At 45.4% G+C, this 24,890-nt stretch overlaps 1 protein-coding gene and 1 pseudogene across 4 annotated transcripts in view; one reads left to right on the top strand and one right to left on the bottom strand.

Annotated features, from left to right (window-relative positions):
* TRIP10 (thyroid hormone receptor interactor 10) overlaps positions 1-24,890 on the top strand; it is a 1,409,323-nt gene that overhangs the window by 512,234 nt on the left and 872,199 nt on the right. The gene's annotated exons all lie outside the window — the stretch shown is intronic.
* On the bottom strand, positions 5,232-5,361 carry LOC122812409 (annotated as a pseudogene).

The raw sequence follows: 24,890 nt of genomic DNA, 5'->3' as shown, positions 1-24,890 counted from the left end.
GGCGGTGTTCTCTGTACCTGAGACCACTGGGTCCTCGGCCCTTTCCCAGACTACAACCGAAGCCCCTGCTAATGTCGAGCCTACTAATGTGGACAGGTCCACCTCCACCCATGGTGTATTTAGGCCCTCCTCTTCTTTTTCAATAAAGGCTTTTACTAAATCCAAAGCAGCCTGGCATCCCACGAGGCCTGTTGCACAGGACCCCTCTCCTGGACTCATGCCTAAGAAACAGATGCTTAAAATGGCTGAGGATTTAATTACTCTTATCAGAGGTTCTCAGCCCCCTCCTGACAAGAGACCCAGAGTGGAGGAAGAACCTCCCTCTTCTGATCAGGGATCCATTTTATCAGAACATTCTGATGCAGAGGAACACTCTTACTCCCCTTTTGAGGATTCGGATGCAGAACAGTCCATTCCTTCTGTATCCCCCCCTGAGGATTTTTCTTTTGGGGAAACCTTGCACACTTTGAGGGAACACTTCCATTGGGAAGGCCAAGACTTTTCAGATTCCAAGAAAAGACTTAGGGAATTTCTTCGGTTACCTCAGCACAGACCTCTGTCTATACCCCCTGTTTTGGATGTACTGGATGATGTCTATTCGGAAGTTTGCCTTAACCCTGATTCTCTGCCTCCTGCACCAGTAAAACCTGATAGGTATTACAGAGTACCCAGCTCTCACCAATTTCTCTACAAAGGCCATAATGCTGACCCTGAAACCATTTCACAAGGCCCCAAGGGATTAAAGGCCTCCACTGCCAAGAATCCACTCCCTGCAGAAAGGGAATCCAGATCTCTAGAAAGGTGGGGTAAAAAGGTATATACCTCGGCCACCCTAGCCATGAGGGCCTTAAACTGTCAGTTTCATATGATTAAATATCAACAGTTCCTGCTATCACAATTAAGGAACAAAATGTCTCAACCTGAACAACCAGATTTAAAGGAGTTACAGGATATGATGCATAGTGCAGAGCAAGTGGGTAAACACACCTTACAATGTGGTTATGATGCCCTAGAGGCTTCCAGTAGAGCGGCTGCCACAGGATCAGTCATTCGCAGACATGCCTGGCTTAGGGAACAAAATTTGCCTGATCATGTGAAAGCCAAACTTCTAGATGCTCCTTTACAAAAGGATGTACTATTTGGTACTAATGCTGAGGACATACTACGGAAAATGGAAGAAAAAGCCAAATCTATGCAAACTGTCGAGGCTTTCTTACAGGTCCAACCACCACGTTTTAGCAGAAATTGGCCTTCAAAAAACTGGTCCTTTCCAGCCACTGACAAGCCCCAAAGAGGTAGATACAGACCCGGAAGGGGCAGAGGGCAATCACAAGGGTCATATAGAGGCAGACAATGGCAATCTCCAGCACCAAGAGGTGGTGAAGACAGTGCACAACAATACAGGAAGCAAACTCAGTGACTCCCTCATCTCCATGCCAAGCAAGTCTCAACTGGCAGCACCTTTGGGAGGGAAACTAGCATTATTTGCAAGCAATTGGCATATTGTCACAACAGACAAATGGATACTGGACATTATAAACAGAGGCTACAAATTTCAATTTCACACTCTTCCAAAAATGAGAGGCATGCCAAACCTGCCACAAAATCAAAGGGCAGAGGCACAACTGCAAATTTCAAAGCTCCTAAACATGAGAGCTATACAGAAGGTACCTACACACCAACAAGGTCAAGGTTTTTATTCCAGGCTATTTCTGGTACCAAGGAAAGGAACCGACTGGAGACCCATTCTGGACTTATCCATCCTAAACACATTCTTACTCGTACCAAAATTCAAGATGCTCACATTACAGCAACTTCTTCCCATGCTGGGCAAGGAGTTTTGGCTGGTAACATTGGACCTCAAGGAGGCATACCTGCATGTCCCAATCGGACAAAGCTGCAGAAGATACCTCAGATTTCTTGCAGGTTCAATCCACTCTCAATTCTCTGCATTGCCCTTTGGCTTATCTACTGCGCCAAGAGTATTCACAAAGTGCCTGGCATCAGTGATTGCCTACTGCAGACTTCAAGGATACAAATTTACCCTTATCTGGACGACTGCCTGATCCAAGCGGACAGCAAACGCATACTACTGGAACATCTGGCATATGTGACACGGTTACTGCTTTCTCTGGGATATACCATCAGCAAGGAGAAATCAAGACTAACACCATCTCAGAAAATAACCTTCCTGGGTGCCAACTTGGACACAAACACCCAGATGGCATATCTTACGCCAGAAAAACAAGGGCAACTATCTCAGTACTTCAAAACACTAGCAAAAGTACCAGGCTTACTGCAAGGAAAATCCTGCAGGCTCTGGGATTCATGGCATCTTGCATTCTTCTAATCCCATGTGCAAAGCTGCATATGAGGAAACTTCAGTGGTACCTAAAAAATCTATGGTCTCAACACAGTCACAGTTTGGAAGCAATTATACCAATAATTTCATGTTTGCAAAAGGAATTTCTATGGTGGGCCCAAGCATGTCAAGTAAACACAGGCCTTCCATTCTGCAAGCCTCAAGCAAAACAAGTCATAACCACAGACACCTCAGATTATGCCTGGGGGGGCGCACATGAAGGACAGGTGCATTCAGGGCAGATGGTCCCAAAAGGAAAAGCACCTTCACATCAATCAAAAAGAAATGCTAGCAGTAATAAATGCAATTACAGCTTTCAAGGACTTCCTGTATCCAGGACAATTACTGATAAGAACAGACAACACCACAGTAATGTGGTACATAAACAAACAAGGAGGAACACATTCATACCCCTTGTGCAGACTAGCCATGACTCTTTGGAACTTGGCTCTGGAAAGACAAATCGAACTTCAAGCACAGTACTTGCCAGGACTGGAAAACACACTGGCAGACACTCTAAGCAGAAATATGACAGATCCACACGAATGGAAGTTACATCCTCAGGTGTTTACAGAGATAATCCAAGCGTGGGGGAGGCCAGACATAGATCTTTTTGCCTCCCACAGGAACCATCAACTGAAAAAGTTTTCTTCAAGGACCTTTCATCCAAAGGCCTGGAAAGTGGATGCCCTTTCATTCAGTTGGACAGCATGGACAGTTTATGCATTCCCACCTTTGCCCCTTCTGCCCAAGGTGCTTTTGAAAGCAAGAACAGACAAACCGAGGATGATATTGATTGCTCCAGATTGGCCAAGGCAACACTGGTATCCACTCCTGAGGAGCCTAACACATACTCCTCCCTGGTCCCTGCCTCTAATGCCTCTCCTACTGACTCAGAACAGCTACAAAACTCTTCACAGTCAGCTGAAAACACTCAACCTCGCTGCATGGAAAATTCCTTGACACCACAACAGTCCCTACTCTCCAAGGAGGTGCAGGATGTCATTTTGGAGGCCAGAAGACCATCTACTAGAAAAGCTTACTCCAAAATGGAAGCGGTTTTGCTGTTGGAATGAGAAAAGAGGCCAGGACCCTAGAAAATTGAACTTGCCTCAGGTTTTACAGTACCTAGCTGAACTGCTGAACAGTGGACTTTCATTTTCTTCCATAAAAATACATGCCTCAGCCATTTCTGCAGAATTCAACACTGATCCTCCTTTATTCTCTCACCCACTCTTACGACAGTTCCTCAGAGGGGCTAAGAATATAAGACCTCCAAGGAAGCAACCAATACCAGCCTGGGACCTTAATTACATACTAGAAAAATTAACATTGCCTCCCTTTGAACCTGCTGCCTCGACAGATCTGCAACATTTGTCCTGGAAAACAGCTTTCCTTCTGGCCATCACTTCAGCTCGTAGGGTTCAGGCCCTCATGGTGGTGCATCCCTTCCTCATCTTCCATCAGGACAGGGTTTCCCTTCGTACCAATCCATCTTTTATGCCAAAAGTGGTATCCAGGGTAGCCTTAAATCAAGCCATACACCTACCTACCTTTTATCCTAACCCTCAAAACAAAGGGGAGAGGCTGCTTCACACTTTAGACATCCATAGGCAGCTACGTTATTATTTGGACAGAACAAATTCCTTCAGGAAATCAGAACAACATTTTGTGTCCTATGCCGTAGGGGCTCAAGGGAAACCAGTTACCAAACAGACCATTTCCAAGTGGATTGGCCACTGCATACGGTTTTGTTATTCCTATCATGGGAAATCTGTCCCTACTGGTATCAGATCTCACTCCACCAGGGCCACAGCCACCTCTACAGCCTTCCTCAGAGGCGTTCCTACTAAGGATATTTTGGAGGCAGCCACTTGGAGTTCTGTACATACCTTCACAAAACACTACCACCTACCCTTATAATTCAGAACAAGAGCAGGCTTTGCCACTGCTGTTTTGCAGGGCATTCTGGCTCAACCCAGTTCCTCATAGTACCTACCACCCTATGCATAGCTTTGGGACTCTACCCATCTGTGATTACTGCAGCTGTATGCACGATGAACATAGTACAGTTTTGTACCTACCATAAATGTAGATGTTCGAGTGCTAATACAGCTGCAGTACAGGTTTCCCTCCCTCCTTCCCCACTTGGTAAAGGCATGGGGCCTAACAACCTCTTCATACCACCTGACTGGGTTATCCTGCTATGTTTTATTTGCTTGCTTACACTGATTTTGCATTACATTGCATTGCTTGCATTGTAGATAAGCCGTATTTATGTATTGCCTTCCTTTTGGGGGCACCTGACATCTGGGGCAAGAAAGACTGAAGAACATGGCGTCGGCTGTGTCTTATATACTCTGGCCTTACTGACGTCAGAAGAGTAAGCGACGACAACCAACGCCGGACCAAGACTTTGGAATTCGGCCGACCGAGGGACCGCCTGACGGCTGAAAACCCATCTGTGATTACTGCAGCTGTATTAGCACTCGAACATCTACATTTATGGTAGGTACAAAACTGTACTTTTTTGAGTCTTAAGATGAGTGCCATGTAATCTGCCTCCAGAAAAGAAAGCTTCAAATCCCTAGACTGCATGCACCACCTGACGAGCAGCAGTTTTGGTGCATACAAGTTGCTAGAGTGAAGTGTGGATAGTGCAGGATTGCCAGGTTGTCCTACTTACCCACCCCCTCTCACTCCCGTGTATTAAACCCTGCACCTACTGCACATGAGCTGTAGCTCTAACCACTTGGCTTACTTCCATCAGGAAATGAATGCACTGCAGGGCAGTGCACAGTAAGGAACAAGTGGGTCATTTTGGTTTCGGAAGGGGAAGTTATTTGGCAGCTTGCAGAAAAAAAGACTAGGAAATTATATAGTTGAATTTCCCACATCTGGGGAAATTACAAGAGTCAGCCCATCCGAAGTACATGGGAAGAGCCTTGCCTTGGGAAAATCCCCTCCTTGATTGTGGGAGTCCCCTGCCAACTAAATGGTTTGACTGACTGCCCGCAGAGTTTTGCTGTACTTCCAAGTGCTTACTGACCTGAGATTTACCAATGGAAAAGGGTGGAAAAAACTGAAGGGGCAAAAAAAATCAGTAAAGGAAACTCTGACGTCTTCTGATAACGTAGAGATGTGTTAATAGCTACAAATGAGGTTAGTAAATAGTGCAAATATTTTAAAAGATGACAAACAGTAGATTAACAAGTAAGATAATTACTCATGAAACTCATCATCTTGGTGCTGACAAATGTCTTGATGTTCTTCGTGTTTCACTGTTGCAGTCATTACATTTGGGTTATCTGCTTGCAGGCAGCTCTCAGTTGGCCTGTTTGTCAAAGTCTTGGGTCCTGCGTCGGTTGCTGTCTCATCTTCCATGACGTCAGGTAGTCAGGGGTATAAAACATGCAGCCGACGCCATTACATCCGTCTTTCTTGCCGTGCGATGCCCGATGCAGAAACAGTTCGCAACTGCTGGTCGGCCGACTCCTGAAATTTTTGTTTTCGTGTTTCAGAACTGAAGCTATCTGCAAGTACCCCATTGGGGATCCTTTTTCTTGCTCTAAACCGATGTCAGTAAAAGTTAACAATTGTATTTCTTGTGGAAAGCAAATACCTCAAAGATTTTCATTCATACTGCATTCCTTGCTTAGGCCCAGACCATGACATCCCTCGCTGTCAGTTTTGTGCCTTATTCAATCCTCAAACTATTTGTCCTCTGTTCATTTTTGCTTCTAACTACTTTGGTGCTCTGTTTAATTATACAGAAATGGCTTCAGTAAGCCATCCAACTACTGACATTCCGAAAAAAACGTAAAGATAAAGACAGACCGCGTAGGTCCAAAGTTGCCGACGACGCTTCCGTTAAGCTAGTCGCCAGTACTCAGTGAGGCGCTTTCGCAGACCCTGATACCCGCTTCTTCAGGTTCACAGGCCTCTACTGAGACCCATTCGGAGGCTGCGAGATGCTTCTTCGACTGTGGAACCTGCGGATGTCTCTACCTTGGATGGGTCCGGAGCCGCTGTGCAGGCACCGGCTTCTGAGGGTGTATTCAGGCCTATGGACTTTCATATCAAACTGACACCATCTTCCTCTTCAAGGCCTAAAACTCGATCCACGCCTAGAAAACTGACATCCAAACTGCATGGTCAGGCCCATATGCCTAAAAAACAAATGATAAGAATGACTGAAGACCTTATTACTCTAATCAGGGAAGCCAACCTTCCCCCTCTAAGAGACCTAGAACTGATTTTCCTTCTGATTCTTCTGAAAAGGATTCTGAAATTTCTGTTTCTTCTGATGACCAAGATTTGCCCTTATCTACCTATGAGGATTCTGATGCAGAGGACTCCATACCCTCTGCTTCTCCTCCAGTAGATTTTTCTTTTGGTGAAACTTTGCACACTCTCTTAGGGAGCATTTCCGTTGGGAAAGCCAGGATTACTCTGACTCAAAAAAGAGGCTTAGGGAATTCTTACTCCTACCACAACACAGGCCTTTACCTATCCCTCCTGTACTGGACATTGTAGATGATGCCTTTTTGGAATCTAGCCTGGCCCCAGACACTCTACCTCTGGCTCCCAGGAAACCTGACTGGTATTACAGCGTACCTGACTCTCGCAAGTTCCTCTTTAAGAATCCCACTGTGGACCAAGAGACCATTTCACAGGGACCCAAAGGCATTAAGGCCACTACTGCCAAAAACCCTACCCCCTCTGATAGAGATTCCAGCGCCCTGGACAGATTGGGTAAGAAGATGTACACTTCTACTTTGGCCATTAGGGCCTTAAACTGCCAGTTACATATGTTAAAGTATCAGCAGCATATTATTGGATTACTTAAACAGAAAATGATGTTGATTTCTGACTGTGCTGAAAATAAAGAATTACAGGATTTAATACATTCTGCTGAACGAGTTGGTAAACATACTTTGCAATGTGGTTTTGACTCGTTAGAGGCATCTTGCAGGGCTGCTGTCACTGGGTCTGTTCTTAGAAGGCATGCTTGGCTTAAGGAGCAAACTTTGCCAGATCATGTTAAAGCTAAATTACTGGATGCTCCCTTACACCAAGACCACCTGTTTGGCAACAAAGCAGAGATAGTACTTAAAAAGATGGAGGAAAAATCTAAATCTATGCAAACTATTAAAGATTTCCTGCAAGTACAGCCTCCCAGATTTAGTAGGCATTGGCCTTCTAAGAATTGGTCCTTTCCTGTTTCTTCCAGGCCTTCTCAGTCCAAACCCAGGAACAGCAGACCACCTAGGCTACAGTCTCAAGGTACTTACAGGCCTAAGCAGTGGGGGGCTCCCACTTCCAAAGCTGGAAGTAGTAAGACACCCCCCTATGGTAAACTGTCACAATGACTTAACCTTAAACCTTCCAAGCCCTGCTCAACTGACTGCTCCTTTAGCGGGAAAGATCACCCTGCATGCAAAAAACTGGGAACTCATTACCCAAGACAAATGGGTTTTAAATATAGTTTCCCAAGGATACAGATGCCACTTCCACACCTTACCAACACCAAATGGTTGGCCAGACCTACCCCCAAATCAGTGGGCAGAGGCTCAACAGCAGGTTCTCAACCTTCTAAGTATCAGTGCTATTCAGTCTGTCCCAGAAGAAGAATGGGGACAAGGTTTTTACTCAAGACTTTTCCTGGTACCCAGAAAAGACAATTCCTGGCGTCCTATCTTGGACCTGTCTATCCTAAACACCTTTTTGGTAATCCCAAAATTCAAAATGCCAACTCTTCATCAGCTGCTTCCCATGCTAGGCAAAAATGCCTGGTTGGCAACATTGGACTCGAAGAAGGTTCACCTGCACATCCCTATCAGGGAATCTTGCAGAAGATACCTACGCTTCAAAGCAGGCTACATGCACTATTAGTTCTCTGCACTGCCCTTTGTGAATACCCTGGGCGGAGTAGATAAGCCAAAGTGCCTAGTTCCAGTCATTGCATGTTGCAGGCAAAGAAATATTCAAATATACCCATACCTGGACGATTGTCTAATTCAGACAAAAAGCCAGGACATACTATTGAATCATCTGGCATTTGTAGCGAAATTACTAACTTCTCTGGGGTACACCATAAACAAAAAGAAATCACATCTAGTACCCTGCCAACAAATTGTATTCCTAGGAGCAAGCTTGAGTACAACTTCCCACATGGCCTACCTCACACCAGAGAAACAAGTTTATTCGACAGCCTACTTCAAACTACTGGCCATAAAGACCCAGCTATCTGCAAAGAAAATACTGCAAGCCCTGGGGTTCATGGCCTCTTGCATTCTACTAATTCCTTATGCAAGACTGCATATGAGGAAGCTACAATGGTATCTAAAAAGCCTATGGTGTCAACATTCTCAGGACCTGGACTCCATGATTCCTATCATTCCTTGTATAAAGACAGAGTTCCTTTGGTGGGTAAAGGCCTGCCACCACAACAAGGGACTGCCATTCACTCTACCCCCTGCCGCCCAAACCCTAACAACAGACTCATCAGACTATGCATGGGGGGCTCACTTGGCAGGGCAGTGCATTCAGGGCAAATGGAACCAGAGTCGGATGCATCCACATATCAATCAAAAAAGAAATGTTAGCTGTACAGAATTCCCTGACAGCTTTCAAAGACCATATTCTTCCAGGACAATTATTGGTAAAGACGGACAACACCACTGTTATGTGGTACATAAACAAGCAGGGGGGGAAACCCACTCATACCCTCTCTGCAGATTAGCCATGGCTCTGTGGAATACAGCCTTGAGCTTCCAAGTGCACCTACAAGCTCAATTCCTGCCAGGCAAGCTAAATTCACTGGCAGATGACCTAAGCAGAAATCTCATGGACCCACACGAGTAGAAACTGGAACCAAAGATGTTCAACATTTTGAGAAACAAATGGGGGTGCCCAAAGATGAGCCTGTTTGCCTCCCCTCAGAACTACCAATTGGACAAATTCTGCACAAGGACTCCTCACAGACAAGCCTGGAAAGTGGATGCCCTGTCCTTCACCTGGGAAAGCCTCTCAGTTTTTGCCTTTCCCCTTCTGCCTCTCCTCTCGAAAGTTCTTCTAAAGATCAAACAGGCCAAACCAAGGACAATACTCACTGCACCAGACTCGCCACGCCAACACTGGTACCCCCTCTGCGCAGTATGTCACTGCTGGAACTATGGCACCTGCCTCAGACCCCTTCCCTGCTGTTCCAGCAGGAGGGCCAGATTCTGCACCCCCAGCTGCAAACCCTGGACCTGGCAGCCTGGCTAATTACCTGACTTCTCCAATACCACTCCTCAGCAAGCAAGTGCTGGATGTCATCCTGGAGGCAAGGAGGCCTAGTACTAGAAAATCCTATACTGAAAAGTGGAAAAGATTCTGTTCACGGAGACAGACTCAGGGGATGGGCACAACAGTGCCCAGTTTACCGCATATTCTTCAATACTTAACAGAGATGCTTCACAAGAGCCTTTCCTTCTCTTCTATTAAAATTCATGCCTCGGCCATTTCAGCACATTATAATACTGAGTCACCCCTCATGTTCTTCGTGTTTCACTGTTGCAGTCATTACATTTGGGTTATCTGCTTTGTAGTAGCCCTCAGTCAGCCAGAGTAACAAAGTCTTGGGTCCTGCGTCGGTTGCTGTCCCTTCTTCCTTGACATCAGGTCGTCAGGGGTATAAAACATGCAGCGGACGCGATTTTAATCAGTCTTTCTTGCTGTGCGGTGCCTGAAGCAGAAGCAGTTCGCAAGTGCTGGTCGGCCGACTCCTGAAATTTTCGAGTTTCAGAACCGAAGTCTTCAACTAAAGCGAAGTACCCTGTTGGGGAAACTTTTTCTTGCTCCTTACCGATGTCAGATAAGTTAATAATTGCAATAAGCCAATACCTCACAAAGATTTTCATTCATACTGTATTCCTTGCCTAGGCCCTGACCACGACGTACCTTGCTGTCAGTTTTGTGCTTTATTTAAGCAGCGCACTATCCGTCGTCTGTATGTCTTCGCCTCTAAATATTTTGGTTCTTGGTTTAATTATCCAGAAATGTCATTGGTTAGCCATCAGACTACTGGGATTCCGAAAAAACGTAAAGATAGACCGAGACAAGCCGCCGAGGTCCAAAACAGCCAACAACGCTTCTAAGCCAGTCGCCAATTCGCCGATACTCAGTGAAGTGCTTTTGCAGCCCCTGATGCCCGCTACTTCTGACTCGCAGGCCTCTACTGAGACCTATTTGGAGTCCGGTTTGCCGTGAGCTGCTTCAACTGTGGAACCTGCAGATGTCTCTACCTTGGATGGATCTGGAGCCGCTGTGCAGGCACCGGCTTTTGAGGGTGTATTCAGGCCTACGGACTTGCATATTAAACCAACGCCTCCATCTTCATTTAGGCCAAAATCTCGAACCATGCCTAAGAAACCGACGCCCAGACCACATGCTCAGGCCTCTAGGCCTAAAAAACAAATGATAAGAATGTCTGAAGATCTTATAACTCTAATCAGGGGAAACCAACCTCCCCCTTCAAAGAGACCTAGGACTGAAGTTGTTTATGAATCTTATGAACAGGATTCAGATTTTTCTGATGATCTGGATTTGCCCTTATCTACTTATGAGGATTCTGATGCAGAGGACTCTATTCCCTCTGCTTCCCCCTCCAGAGGAGTTTTCTTTTGGTGAAATCTTACATACTCTAAGAGAGCATATCCACTGGGAAAGATGCTCCTGCCTCAGCACAGGCCTTTAGCTATACATCCTGTACTAGACATTGGTGATGATGCCTTTTCGGAATCTAGTTTGGCCCCTGATTCTTTGCCTCCTGCTCCCTGAAAACCTGACAGATACTACAGGGTCCCTGAGTCACACAGGTTCCTTTTTAAAAATCCTATTGCAGATCCAGAGACTATTTCACAGGGGCCCAAGGGCATTAAGGCTTTTACTGCTAAAAATCCTACCCCCTCTGATAGAGACTCCAGGACGATCGATAGATGGGGTAAGAAGGGTTACACTTATGCAACCTTGGCCATTAGGGCTTTAAACTGCCAGTTTCATATGTTAAAGTATCAACAACATGTTATTGGATTGCTTAAACAGAAAATTATGTTGATTCCTGGCTGTGCTGAACATAAAGAATTACAGGATTTAATGCATTCTGCTGAACAGGTTGGAAAACATACCTTGCAATGTGGATTTGATTCATTAGAGGCCTCTTGCAGGGCTGCTGTTACTGGGTCTGTGCTCAGAAGGCATGCTTGGCTTAAGGAGCAATCTTTGCTTGATCATGTTAAAGCTAAATTGTTGGATCTCCCTTAAATCCGGACTGCCTGTTTGGCAACAAGGCTGAGGAAGTTCTTAAAATGATGGAAGATGAAGCTAAATCTATGCAAACTGTTAAAGATTTCTTGCAAGTTCAGCCTCCTAGATTTAGTAGGCACTGGCCCTCTAACAATTGGTCCTTTCCAGCCCCTTCCAGGTCTTCTCAAGCCAAACCCAGACACAACAGAACACCCAGACTTCAGTCACCAGGGTACGCACATGACTAAGCAGTGGGGGGCTCCCACTTCCAAATCTAGGAATAATAAGACTCCCCCCTATGGTAAACTGTCTCAGTGACTTCCTTTTAAAATTTCCAAGCACTTATCAACTGATTGCCCCTTTGGGGGGAAAGATTGTTCTTCATGCAAAAAACTGGAAACTCATTACCCAGGGCAAATGGGTTTTAAATATAGCGTCCCAGGGATACAGATTTCACTTCCACACTTTACCAACTCCAAGTGGGTGGCCAGATGTACCCCCAAATCAGTGGGCAGAGGCCCAAAATCAAGTACTCTCTATCTTAAACATGGAGGCTATTCAGTTGGTACCAGAAGAGGAAAAGGTACAAGGTTTCTATTCGAGACTTTTCCTGGTACCCAGAAAAGACTATTCATGGCATCCTATCCTGGACCTTTCTACTCTAAACACCTTCCTGGTGATTCCAAAATTCAAGATGCTGATGCTTCACCAGCTGCTTCCTATGCTAGGCAAAGACGCATGGTTAGCAACACTAGACTTAAGATGCATACCTGCACATCCCTATCAGGGAGTCTTGCGGAAGATACCTACGCTTCAAATCAGGCTACATGCACTATCGGTTCTCTGCACTGCCCTTTGGCTTATCTACTGCGCCCATGGTATTCACAAAGTGCCTAGCTCCAGTCATTGCATTTTGCAGGCAAAAAATATTCAAATATACCCATACCTGGGTGATTGTCTAATTCAGGCAGAAAGCCAGGACATACTTTTGAATCATCTGGCCTTTGTTCAAAGGGTACTGCCTTGTCTGGGGTGCATCATAAACTAAATATCAGACCTGGTACCTTGTCAACAAATTACATTCCTGGGAGCAAGCTTGAATAAAACTTCCCAGATGGCTTTCCTCATGCCAGAGAAACGGATTCATTTGACAACCTACTTCAAAGAAGTGGCCACAAAAGCCCAACTATCTGCAATGCAAATTCTGCAAGCCTTGGGGTTCATGGCCTTCTGCATTCTTCTAATTCCATATGCAAGGCTGCATATGAGGAAACTACAATGGTATCTCAAAAGCCTATGGTGTCAACATTCACAGGATCTAGAAGCAGTGATTCCTATCATACATTGCCTACACCTAGAGTTCCTTTGGCGGGCAGAGGCCTGCCACCAAAACAGGGGACTACCATTCACACTACTCCTTGCCGCCCAAATTAACAGACACATCAGACTATGCATGGGGGGGGAGCTCACCTGGCAGGGAAGTGTATTCACAGCAAATGGAACCCAAGTCAAATGGACCTGCACATAAATCAAAAGGAAATGTTAGCTGTACAGAATGCACGGACAGCCGTCAAGGTAAAGACGGACAACAACACTGTGATGTGGTACATAAACAAGCAGGGGGGTACTCATTCTTACCCCCTCTGCCGACTAGCCATGGCATTGTGGAATACAGCCTTGAGCTACCAAGTAAATCTACAAACTCAATTACTGCCAGGAAAACTAAATACACTGGCAGACGGACTAAGCAGAAATCTCATGGACCCAAACAAGTGGAAACTGGAACCAAGGATTTTCAACATGTTGACAAGCAAATGGGGGAGCCCAGATATAGACCTATTTGCCTCCCCCCAGAAGCATCAATCGGACAAATTTTGCAAAAGGATTCCCCGCAAGCTAGCTTGGAAATTGGATGCTCTATCCTTCAGCTGAAAAAAACTATCAGTTTATGCCTTTCCTCCTCTGCCTCTGCTCTCCAAAGTACTACTAAAGATCAAACAGAACAAGCCAAGAATGATTTTAATTGCACCAGACTGGCCTCGCCAACACTCGTACCCACTCTTGCGCAGTGTGTCATGCTTGGCTCCATGGCACCTGCCTCAGACTCCTTCCCTGTTGTCTCAGCAGGAGAACCCGATTCTGCACCCTCAGCTGCAAACCCCGAACCTAGCAGCCTGGTTAATTACCTAATCTGTACTTTACCACCCTTCAGTAAATCAGTGATGAATATCATTTTAGAGGCTAGGAGGCGTAGTACTAGAAAATCTTATGCTGCAAAATGGAAAAGATTTTGTGCCTGGAATCAATCTCAAGGAATGAATGCAGCAGTGCCCAATTTACCTCAGATTTTACAATACTTGACTGAGATGCTTCACAAGAGCTTGTCCTTTTCCTCCATCAAAATTCATGATGCCTCAGCCATTTCAGCTCATTATAGCACAGAGCCTCCCTTCTTCTCTCACCCACTGCTCAAGCAGTTCCTCAGAGGGGCCAAAAACTTAAGGCCACCCAGGAGAGCTCCAACTCCAGCCTGGAATCTTAACTTTGTCTTGAAGAAACTCACTCTTCCTGCTTTCGAACCAGCTGCTACTGCAGATTTAAATTTCCTTTCCTGGAGAACAGCTTTCCTTTTAGCAATCACTTCTGCAAGAAGGGTACCTGAATTACAGGCCCTTATAGCAGTGGAACCTTTCATCATCTTTCATGCGGACAGGGTGTCCCTCAGAACCAATCCCTCCTTCATGCCCAAGGTGGTATCCAGTGTGGCTCTTAATCAGTCCATTCATTTGCCAACCTTCTTTCCTAACCCACAGAACAAAGGGGAATGGATATTGCACTCTTTAGATGTGCACAGACAGCTTAGATTCTACTTGGACAGGGCTAAACCTCAAAGGAAATCTGAACAACTACTGGTGGCATTTGCTGTAAGAACGAAATAAAATACGATAAACTGATGCGCAAACATTGTTGCCAGGAACTAACACTTCACACAGCCCAGTAGGAAGTAAAAATTTTATGAAAAACTGCTCCTTTTACACCACGAGAACCAATTTGAAAAAACAAAATTACATGAAGCGCTTTTCGTTTGGAAAATGTCCAAACTTCTTCAGATACTGAACCCAACACACTGGACTAATTTAAAAAAACACTCAATGACATAAATAATTGATTAATTAGTTAAAAACACACCTTATAGCTGGTCCTAATTCTAGTTAAATTCCTCCTCCCAACATTGGCTTTGGGAATCTACCCAAATGTAATGACTGCAACAATGAAACACGAAGAACATAGTACAGTTGTGTACATTTACCATAAATGTAGATGTTCGAGTGTATTCACTGTTGCAGTCCTGGTTATCCTCCCTCCAGCCCCCTTTCTTCTTTTGGCTATACCTCTACTCTCCCTTACTATGCTCAAAAAGCTTTTTGGTGTATTTGCTTTTTTGTTGGAGGTATATCCTTGTATTTATATATTTAATTTCTTCCCATTGGGGGGGGGGGGGGGGAGGTACCTGACATCTGGGGCAAGAAAAACTGATGTAATGGTGTTGGCTGCATGTTTTATACCCCTGACGACCTGACGTCATGGAAGAAGGGACAGCAACCAACGCAGGACCCAAGAGTTTGTTAATCAGGCTGACTGAGGGCTTCTGCAAAGCAGGACACCCAAATGTAATGACTGCAACAGTGAATACACTTGAACATCTGCATTTATGGTAAGTGTACACAACTGTACTTTCTCTCACCCCCTGCTGAAACAATTCCTCATAGGGGCCAAAAATTTAAGACCACCCAGGAGAGCCCCTACTCCAGCCTGGAACCTTAACTTTGTATTGGAAAAGCTCACTCTGCCTCCTTTTGAGCAAGCTGCAACTGCAGAGTTGAAATTCCTTTCTTGGAAAACAGCCTTCCTTCGAGCCATCACTTCAGCAAGAAGGGTGTCTGAATTACAAGCCGTCATGGCAGTGGAGCCCTTCATCATCTTTCATGCGGACAGGGTGTCCCTCAGGACCAATCCTTCCTTTATACCCAAGGTGGTATCCAGTGTTGCCCTTAATCAGTCCATTCATCTGCCAACCTTCTTCTATAATCCACAGAACAAAGGGGAATGAATGCTGCACTCCTTGGACGTGCACAGACAACTTAGATTTTATTTGGACAGGGGGAAGGCCATTTCAAAGCAAACCATTTCTAAGTGGATAGGCCATTGCATTAATTTCTGCTATAAGCACCGTGGAAAACCTACCCCACATTCCAGTAGGGCTGCGTCTACTTCAACAGCCTTTCTCAGAGGTGTTGGGGACAGCCTAGAAGCTGCTACCTGGGGTTCTGTTCATACCGTCACCAAGCATTACCACTTGCCAATTTTTTTCTAAATCCAGAGCTGGATTTGCCACTGCAGTCTTGCAGGGCCTAATAGCTGGTCCTAACATGCTCACTAATTGCCTCCTCCCTTCCTTAGCTTTGGGAATCAAAAAAAGACCCGGAGAATGTTTAGTGTTTCCTCAGCACAGGCCTCTAGATATACCACCGTGTCCTAGCTGTTGTAGATGATTTTTTTATGGAATCCAGTCTTACTCCAGATACTTTACCCCCTTCCCCTAGGAAACCTGACCGGTACTACAGAGTACCTGATTCCCACAAATTTCTCTTCAAGAATCCTACTGTGGATCCAGAGACCATTTCCCAGGGACCTAAAGGTATTAAGGCTACTGCAGCCAAAAATCCTACGCCTTCAGACAGGGATTACAGAGCTTTAGACAGCTTGGGTAAGAAGGTATATACCTCTGCAACTCTTGCCATTAGGGCATTGAATTGCCAGTTTCACAAGTACCAGCAGCATATTCTGGAGCTAATTAAACGAAAAATGGTGTTACTGCCAGATTTAGCAGAAAATAGACATACAAGAGGTAATGCATTCTGCAAACCAAGTTAGTGAGCATACTTTGCAGTGTGGCTTGGTCCTAGAAGCATCTTGCAGGGCTGTAGTCACGGGGTCTATACGGAGAAGGCATGCTTGGCTGAAGGAACAAACCATTGCCAGATCATGTCAAATCCAAATTATTAGACGCTCCATTAAATAAGGACAGTTTATTTGTCACCAAAGCAGAAGAGGTTAAAGATGGAAGAAAAAGCTAAATCTATGCAAACTTTTAAAGAATTCTTATAAGTGCAACAACCTAGATTTAGTAGGCATTGGCCTTCTAAAAACTGGTCCTTTCCAGCCCCTTCCAGGCCTTCTCAGACCAAACCCAGGGAAAACAGGCCACCCAAACTACAGTCTCAAGGTATGCAGAGATCTAAATAATGGAATGCCCCCACCTCAAAAACAGGGAGTGGTAAGCCGCCCCTTATGGAAAAAGTTCACAATGTCTTTTCAGTTATCCTTCCCAGCCCTGCCCAATTACTTGTACCCCTAGGAGGAAAATTTGCCCTTCATGCAAAAAAACTAGATGTCCATTACTCAGGACAGATGGGTCCTAAACATCATATCCCAGGGGGTACAGATTTTGCTTCCATACACTGCCAACCCCAAGCGGGTTTCCAGACCTTCCTCCAAACCAGTGGGCAGAGGCTCAAAAGCAAGTATTTTCCCTGCTCAATATCAGAGCTATTCAACCTGTTCTAGTAGAACAAAGGGGGTAGGGTTTCTACTCCAGACTTTTCGTGGTGCCCAGAAAAGAGGGCTCCTGGTGCCCAGTCCTGGATATATCAACTCTCAACACCTTTCTGGTGGTCCCAAAATTCAAGATGCTTACCCTGCAACAACTTCTCCCTATGCTGGCCAAGGATGCCTGGTTAGTCACTCTAGACTTAAAAGAAGCGTATCTGCACATCCCCATAAGGGAGTCATGCAGAAAATATCTATGCTTCAGGGCAGGCTCTATGCACTATCAGTTCTCTGCACTTCCCTTTGGCTTATCTACTATGCCCAGAGTCTTCACAAACTGCCTGGCTGCAGCCATTGCATACTGCAGGCAGAGAAATATCCAAATTTTCCCATGCTTGGATGACCGCCTGATTCAGGCAGTCAGGATTTGTTACTTCAGCACCTGGCATTTGTAAAAAGCCTTCTCACTTCATTGGGGTACACCATCAACGAAAATAAATCACAACTGCTGCCCAGTCAAAAGATTGTATTCTTGTGAGCAAGCTTGGACACAACTTCCCAGATGCATTTCTCACTTCAGAAAAACAGGTCTATCTGACCAACTACTTCAAACAAATGACCACCAGAACCCAGTTATCTGCAAGGAAAATACTGCAAGCTGTAGGGTTAATGGCCTCATGTATTCTGCTAATTTCATATGCAAGACTGCATATGAGGAAACTTAAATGGTAAAGTCTTAGGTGTCTGCATTCTCAAAATCTGGAAACAGTCATTCCAATCATACCTTGTCTAAGGGCAGAGTTTCTTTGGTGGGCAGAAGCATGCAACCACAACAAGGGACTGCCTTTCACTCAACCCCTCGCCACTCAAACCCTGACAACAGACGCATCAGACTATGCATGGGGGGCCTCACATGGCAGGCAAGTGCATTTAGGGCCACTGGAGCCCAGCCCAGATTCTCCTATATATCAGTCAGAAAGAGATGCTAGCTGTACAGAATGCTCTGACAGCCTTCAAATACCTAATTATTCCAGGACAACTGCGTATAAAAGCAGATAACACTACAGTTATGTGGTACATAAACAAGCAGGGAGGAACCCATATAAACAAGCAGGGAGGAACCCATTTTCACCCACGCTGCAGGTTAGCCATGGCCTTGTGGAACACAGCGTTGAACAAACAAGTGCATCTACAAGCTCAGTTCCTGCCAGGCAAACAAAATTCACTGGTAGACGTCTTAAGCAGAAATCTCCTTGACCCACATGAGTGGAAATCTGAGCCGAACACCTTCAACCTTCTGATCCAGATGTGGGGGACATGGAGGTGGGCTTATTTGCCTCCATCAAGAACCACCAGTTGAGCAAATTTTGCACCAGGAACCCTCACAGCAGGGCCTGGAAGGTGGATGGCCCTATCCTTTCAATGGGAAAACCTCTCAAATTATGCCTTTCCCCCTCTGCCCTTCCTCTTAAAAGTACTAAAGATAAAACAGGACAGGCCAAGGGCAATTCTTATTGCCCCAGACTGGCCACACCAGCACTGATACCCACTCTTGCACAGTCTGACAACAGTGCCACCCTGGCACCTTCACCAGACTCCTACCCTGCTCTTTCAGCAGGAGGGACAGATTTTGCATCCACAATTGCAATCCCTAAACCTTGCAGGCTTATCTCTTGAATATACCACCAGCAACCCTCAAACAGGTGATGGACGTCATTCTTGAAGCCAGAAGGCCCAGTACTAGAAATTCTATGCTGAAAAGTGGGAGAAGATATTGTTCTTGGAATCATTCTCAAGGGAAGGACACAGCAGTGCCCTCCTTGCTTCTAATCCTGGATTATTTAGCAGAGCTGCTCCACAGAGGCCTATCCTTTTCTTCCATTAAGATTCATGCCTCTGCCATCTCAGCTTATTATAATACTGAGCCACCTCTATTTTCTCACCCTCTCATCAAACAGTTCCCGAGAGGGGCTAACAACTTAAGGCCCCCCAGGAGAGCACAAACCCCCCTACCTGGGACATTAACTTTGTACTGGAAAAGCTCATGCTTCCCCCTTTTGAACCTGTAGCTTCAGCAGAGTTAAAATTCCACTCTCGGAAAACAGCCCTGCTTTTAGCTATAACTTCAGCAAGAAGAGTGTCTGAGTTACAGGTACTAATGGCTGTGGAACCCTTCATTATTTTCCATGCTGACAGGGTTTCCCTCAGGACTAACCCATCCTTTATGCCTAAGGTGGTGTCCAGTTGTGGTTCTAAACCAATCCATTTGCCAACCTTCTTCCCTAACCCCCAGAGTAAAGGGGAAAAGACCCTGCACTCCTTAGAAGTGCACAGACAGCTCAGGTTCTACCTTGACAGGAATAAACCTTTCAGAAAATCTGACCAGCTGCTAGTCAGCTTTGCTACAGGGGCAGAGGGTAGGGCCATTTCAAAACAAACCATCTCCAAATGGATAGCACACTGCATCCATTTCTGCTACAAGCACCATGGAAAACCTACCCGACAGGGGATCAGACCACATTCCACTAGGGCTACTTCCAGCTCTATAGCATTTCTCAGGGGAGTCCCTACCAAGGACATTCTGGAAACTGCAACCTGGAATTCTGTACACACCTTCACCAAGCATTACCACTTGCCAGTGTTTTCTAAATCCAGGGCTGGATTTGCTACAGCAGTCTTGCAAGGCCTGCTAGACAGCCCTAACACTTCTTGACTGCCTCCACCCTTCCTCAGCTTTGGGAATAAACCCAAGTGTGATGACTGCAACAGTGAAACACAAAGAACGTGGTACAGTTGTGTACACTGTCCATAAATGTAGATGTTCAAGTATATTCACTGTTGCAGTCCTGGTTTCCCTCCCTCCAGCCCTCTGGTTTTCTCTGTTTTTCTACCTCCCCTCTCTATGGCCATTCCTAATGGCATTGGTATTTACTTTTTACTGGTGGTGTTTCCACCATATACCAGCTCCCTATTTGGGGGCTTCTGACATTTGGGGCAAGAAAAACTGATGTAATGGTGTCTGCTGCCTGTTTTATACCCCTGATGACCTGACGTCATGGAAGAAGCCGACTGAGGGCTGCCTGCAGGCAGATAACTCAAGTGTGATGACTGCAACAGTGAATGCACTCAAACATCTACATTTATGGTAAGTGTACACAACTGTACTTTACAAAGACAATTGAACCTTTTATGCCCCTATTTTATATTTATTTTAAGTAATGTTATTTCTGTACTTTTTTTACCATGTTAGTCCGACTGCATTGGCTTGGGCAAAGGGGAATGTCGGCAGCACTTTTTTTGGGATCTTTTAGATCCAGCTGTTGTACCAGAATGTGTAGCGTGAGGCTAGTATTCACATTTCTTTTAATGCGACTTTTGGTTTGCCTAGTGTAATATTTTGCACATGAGCATTTGATGCCATAATCTACCTCAGTCATATTGTAGTTGTACTGCACCTTGTATTTAGGTTTTTGTAGGTGAATTGCATGAATTGGTAATATTTTTTAAAGGCCCACATTGTGGAGTGGTGGCTTGGGCCAGTGATGTCATCAGTCAGAATGAGGGAGTGGTGGCATGGGCCAGTGATGTCATCAGTCAGAATGAGGGCCAGTGATGTCATCAGTCAGAAGGAGTAAGAGAACGGAGTGGACTAGCTCGCAGTGAATTTCCTTCCGCCTTACATATACAACGCCCTTTAAGGAATATTTAATAAGACCGTATCCATGTGCAAGTACAAGCTAACAGCTCTGTCAGTGAGTCTGTAAACCTGGAGATAATCGGAGGACTCTGTAAACTGGATGCTTTCACTGTACGGAGGTCTTTGTTTAGGGCCACATTTATCCAGGGTGTGTTCTCATGAGGATGTCTATCTAGGAAAATTACTTTAATTCTCATGCTGTTGTAGAGGATGGCCCTCCACTCATCAGATATGAAAGGCATGTACTTTCAATAACGCTATAAATCTATAAGAAGCAAGTCCGTTCTCCATAACATGTCCTTTTATTCCCCACTTTCATTGTAACAGTTCTAGATCTCTTTCTTCTGACCTCCTACTTTTTCTTACACTTCTGAAGTAGTATTGCAGAAAGTCTGGAGAAGTAGGGCAGTTGTGGAGAATGATGGGAAGGGTTGCTCGGGAAAGATTGATCTACCAGATGGTCCTAATTCCATCTGAAATCATCCAAGCTGCCATGGGGAATGGACCTGCATCTTTAAAGATCTGTCATTATAATTTGCATGTGACGTAAATTTTATTTGCGCAGTATGTGGACGTGTATGCGCTGTTTGGAAGCACGTTGAATGTGGATATGAGATTCATTAGAACTGAATGTTTCTGTAGTTAACTGCTTATTGTGTAAAGTTTATGTGCTAAAAAGCATGTAGCATTTATAATGGATTAATGTTCGTACAGTCTTTTGAAAAGCAGCTGAAAATTATTTGGCGATATTTTCAGGTAGGTGAGTTGCATGTATGTTTACACAGACACATGCGTTAGCGCGCACACTGGTGTATTGACCTTCGTGACTGTGTGGATCTATAGATGTCCTTCAAGGATGCATCTGCAGTCATAACATATGGGTTGTCCTGCCTCAGGCAGCCCTTCGGTCGGCCGGATTCCAAAGTCTGGGTCTGGTCTCGGCTGATGTCGCACTTTCCCCGACGTCAGAGCTTCTGGGGTATAAAGGCATCAGCCGACGCCATTTTCCTCAGTCTTTCTTGCCGTGCGGTGCCCGAAGCAGAAGCTGTTCGCAAGTGCCGGTCGGTCAGATCCAGAGATTTCAGCTACCGAAGACTTCGAAAAAAGCTAAGTACCCCGTTGGGGACTCTTTCTTGCCTCAGCCGATGTCAGACAAAGTAAATAATTGTTTAACTTGTGGGAAACAAATACCTCATAAGAATTTCCATTCTTACTGCCTTCCTTGCTTAGGCCCAGACCACGATGTATCAGCTTGTTTAGCCTGTGCCTCCTTCAACCGACGGACTCTAAGACGTCGGTCGGAGTTTGCAGAAGAATTTTTTGGAACCGCTTTTTGCATATAAAATGCCGTCGGAGACTCCGACTACGCATATGGCCAAAAAAACGCAGGGAAAAGGACCGACACTCGCGGCCCGTGGTTTCGGCTGAAACCACGGTTAGGCCTACCGCGAGTGTCTCGGTTTCGGCTGAAACAGAGTCCTCGGTTCTTACTACGACCAAAACCATACCTCCGACAACCGAGGCCAGAGAGGCCCCGGCTGAGTCGGCTTCAGAAATCCCTACCGAAGCTAGCGCTCAAGAATTGTCCGACACCATTCCATTGGACATTTCTACACCTGCACGTGGGGCAGCTAGGCCCCCAGCTTCTATGTCTATTAAGGCCTTCTCCAGGACTAAAGCTGCCAAACTTTCAAAAGCTTTACCTGCCAAATCTACCTCACAGAGGCCTTCCTCAAGTTGTCAGATTCTCAGTCTTGCTGAGGACCTTATATCCTTAATTAGGGGTTCCCAACCTCACCCAGACAGGGCCTCCCAACCTCCACCTGACAAAAGGCCTAGGACTGAACCCTTTGAACCTCTCTCCTCTGATTACTCCACGGATGGATCTGATTTGTCAGACCATCAGGAAGGGGCCTATTCGCCTTATGAGGATTCAGATGCAGAAGACTCTATTCCTTCGGCCTCCCCTCCTGAAGAATTTTCCTTTGGGGAGACTTTGCACTCAATGAGGGAACACTTTCAATGGCAGGGTCAAGATTTTTCTGATTCTAGAAAAAGGCTAAGGACTTTTTTACATTTGCCCCAGCATAGGCCCTTAGCCATACCACCAGTGCTAACTGTAATCGATGATGTGTATAATGATGTTAGTTCTGCACCTGATTCTCTTCCCCCGGCCCCTGCCAAACCTGACCGATATTACAGGGTCCCGGATTCTCACTTCCACCTGTATAAAGCCCATGCTGCAGACCCAGAAACTATTTCTCAGGGCACAAAAGGTGTTGCAGCTGCCACTGCCAAAAATCCCCTGCCCTCTGAAAGAGAGTCTAGAGCATTAGAGAGATGGGGTAAAAAGGTTTATACATCTGCTACTCTTTCTGCCAGGGCATTAAACTGTCAATTCCATATGATACAGTACCAAGAATATTTGTTAGATCAGCTGAATAAGAAGCTTTCTTCTCCTGAACCTTTAGACCGTAAATCCCTTCAGGATTTGGTACACAACTCTCAGCAGGTCAGTAATCATTTCTTAAAATGTGGCTATGATGCACTGGAGGCTTCATTTAGATCAGCTATGACTGGGGCAGTAATTCGTAGGCATGCCTGGCTAAAAGAGCAATCCTTGCCAGACCATGTGAAGGCTAAACTCCTAGATGCTCCAATGGAGAAACAAAGTTTATTTGGCTCCCCTGCACAGGAGATTCTAAAGAAAGTGGAAGAAAAAGCAAAATCTGTGCAAACAGTAAAGGAATTTCTGTAGGTCCAACCTCTGAGGTTCAGCAGAAACTGGCCTTCAAAGAATTGGTCCTTTCCAGACACCTCCAGAGCACAGAGGGGCAGGAGTAGATGCCCTAGAGGCAGAGGTCAATCAAAGGGTGCCTGCAGGGGCCGTCAGTGGCAGCCTGCCAACCAGAGGAGTAGTGCCACAGCTGCAACTACAACCACTACCACAGGACAGACACAATGACTTGACTCTGATTCCGCCTACCAGGGAACAACTGGAAGCTCCCTTGGGCGGAAAGCTGGCTTTATTCTCAAAAAACTGGCATTGCATTACAAAGGACACATGGACATTGCAAACAATAGACAAAGGATACAGGTTTCACTTCCACACTTTACCAAAAAGTAGCAGAATGCCAAACCTTCCACCAAACCAGAAGCCAGAGGCTTTAAGACAAATCAACAATTTACTTCAGATGAAAGCGATAGAAAGGGTACCATCTATGGAACAAGGCCAAGGATTTTACTCCAGACTATTCCTTGTACCAAGAAAAGAAAACCAATGGAGGCCTATTCTCGACTTGTCCGCACTGAACACATATCTCTTTGTGCCAAAATTCAAAATGCTGACCCTACAGCAACTTCTTCCCATGTTGGGCAAGGAGTCTTGGCTGGTGACTCTAGATCTCAAGGAGGCATACCTGCACGTCCCTATCCGACCAGATTGCAGAAGACACCTCAGATTTCTTGCAGAATCAGAGCATTATCAATTCTCAGCATTACCCTTTGGCTTATCTACTGCACCCAGAGTATTCACGAAATGCCTGGCATCAGTAATTGCACATTGCAGACTTCAGGGAATTCAAATATACCCATACCTGGACGACTGCCTAATACAAGCGGACAACAAGACAAATTTGATAAAGGATTTGGCCTATGTCATACACCTGTTACAGGCCTTGGGATACACAGTCAACATCCAAAAGTCAAGACTAGTGCCATCCCAAAGGATAACCTTTTTGGGTGCGGATCTGGACACAATAACTCAGATGTTTTTTCTCACAGAAGAAAAACAAAAACAACTTCCAGATTACTTCATAACTTTGACAAGACAAGCTCAGCTTACTGCAAGGAAAGTCCTGCAGGCCCTGGATTACATGGCATCCTGCATAATCTTGATCCCGCATGCCAGGCTGCATATGAGGAAATTAC

Source organism: Protopterus annectens, chromosome 9.part0 (genome assembly GCF_019279795.1).
Source record: "Protopterus annectens isolate FY-2018-M chromosome 9.part0, PAN1.0, whole genome shotgun sequence".
Taxonomy (NCBI): Eukaryota; Metazoa; Chordata; order Ceratodontiformes; family Protopteridae; genus Protopterus; species Protopterus annectens.
The sequence above is the reverse complement of the archived record's forward strand: the minus strand, read 5'-3'. Positions and strand labels throughout refer to the sequence as shown.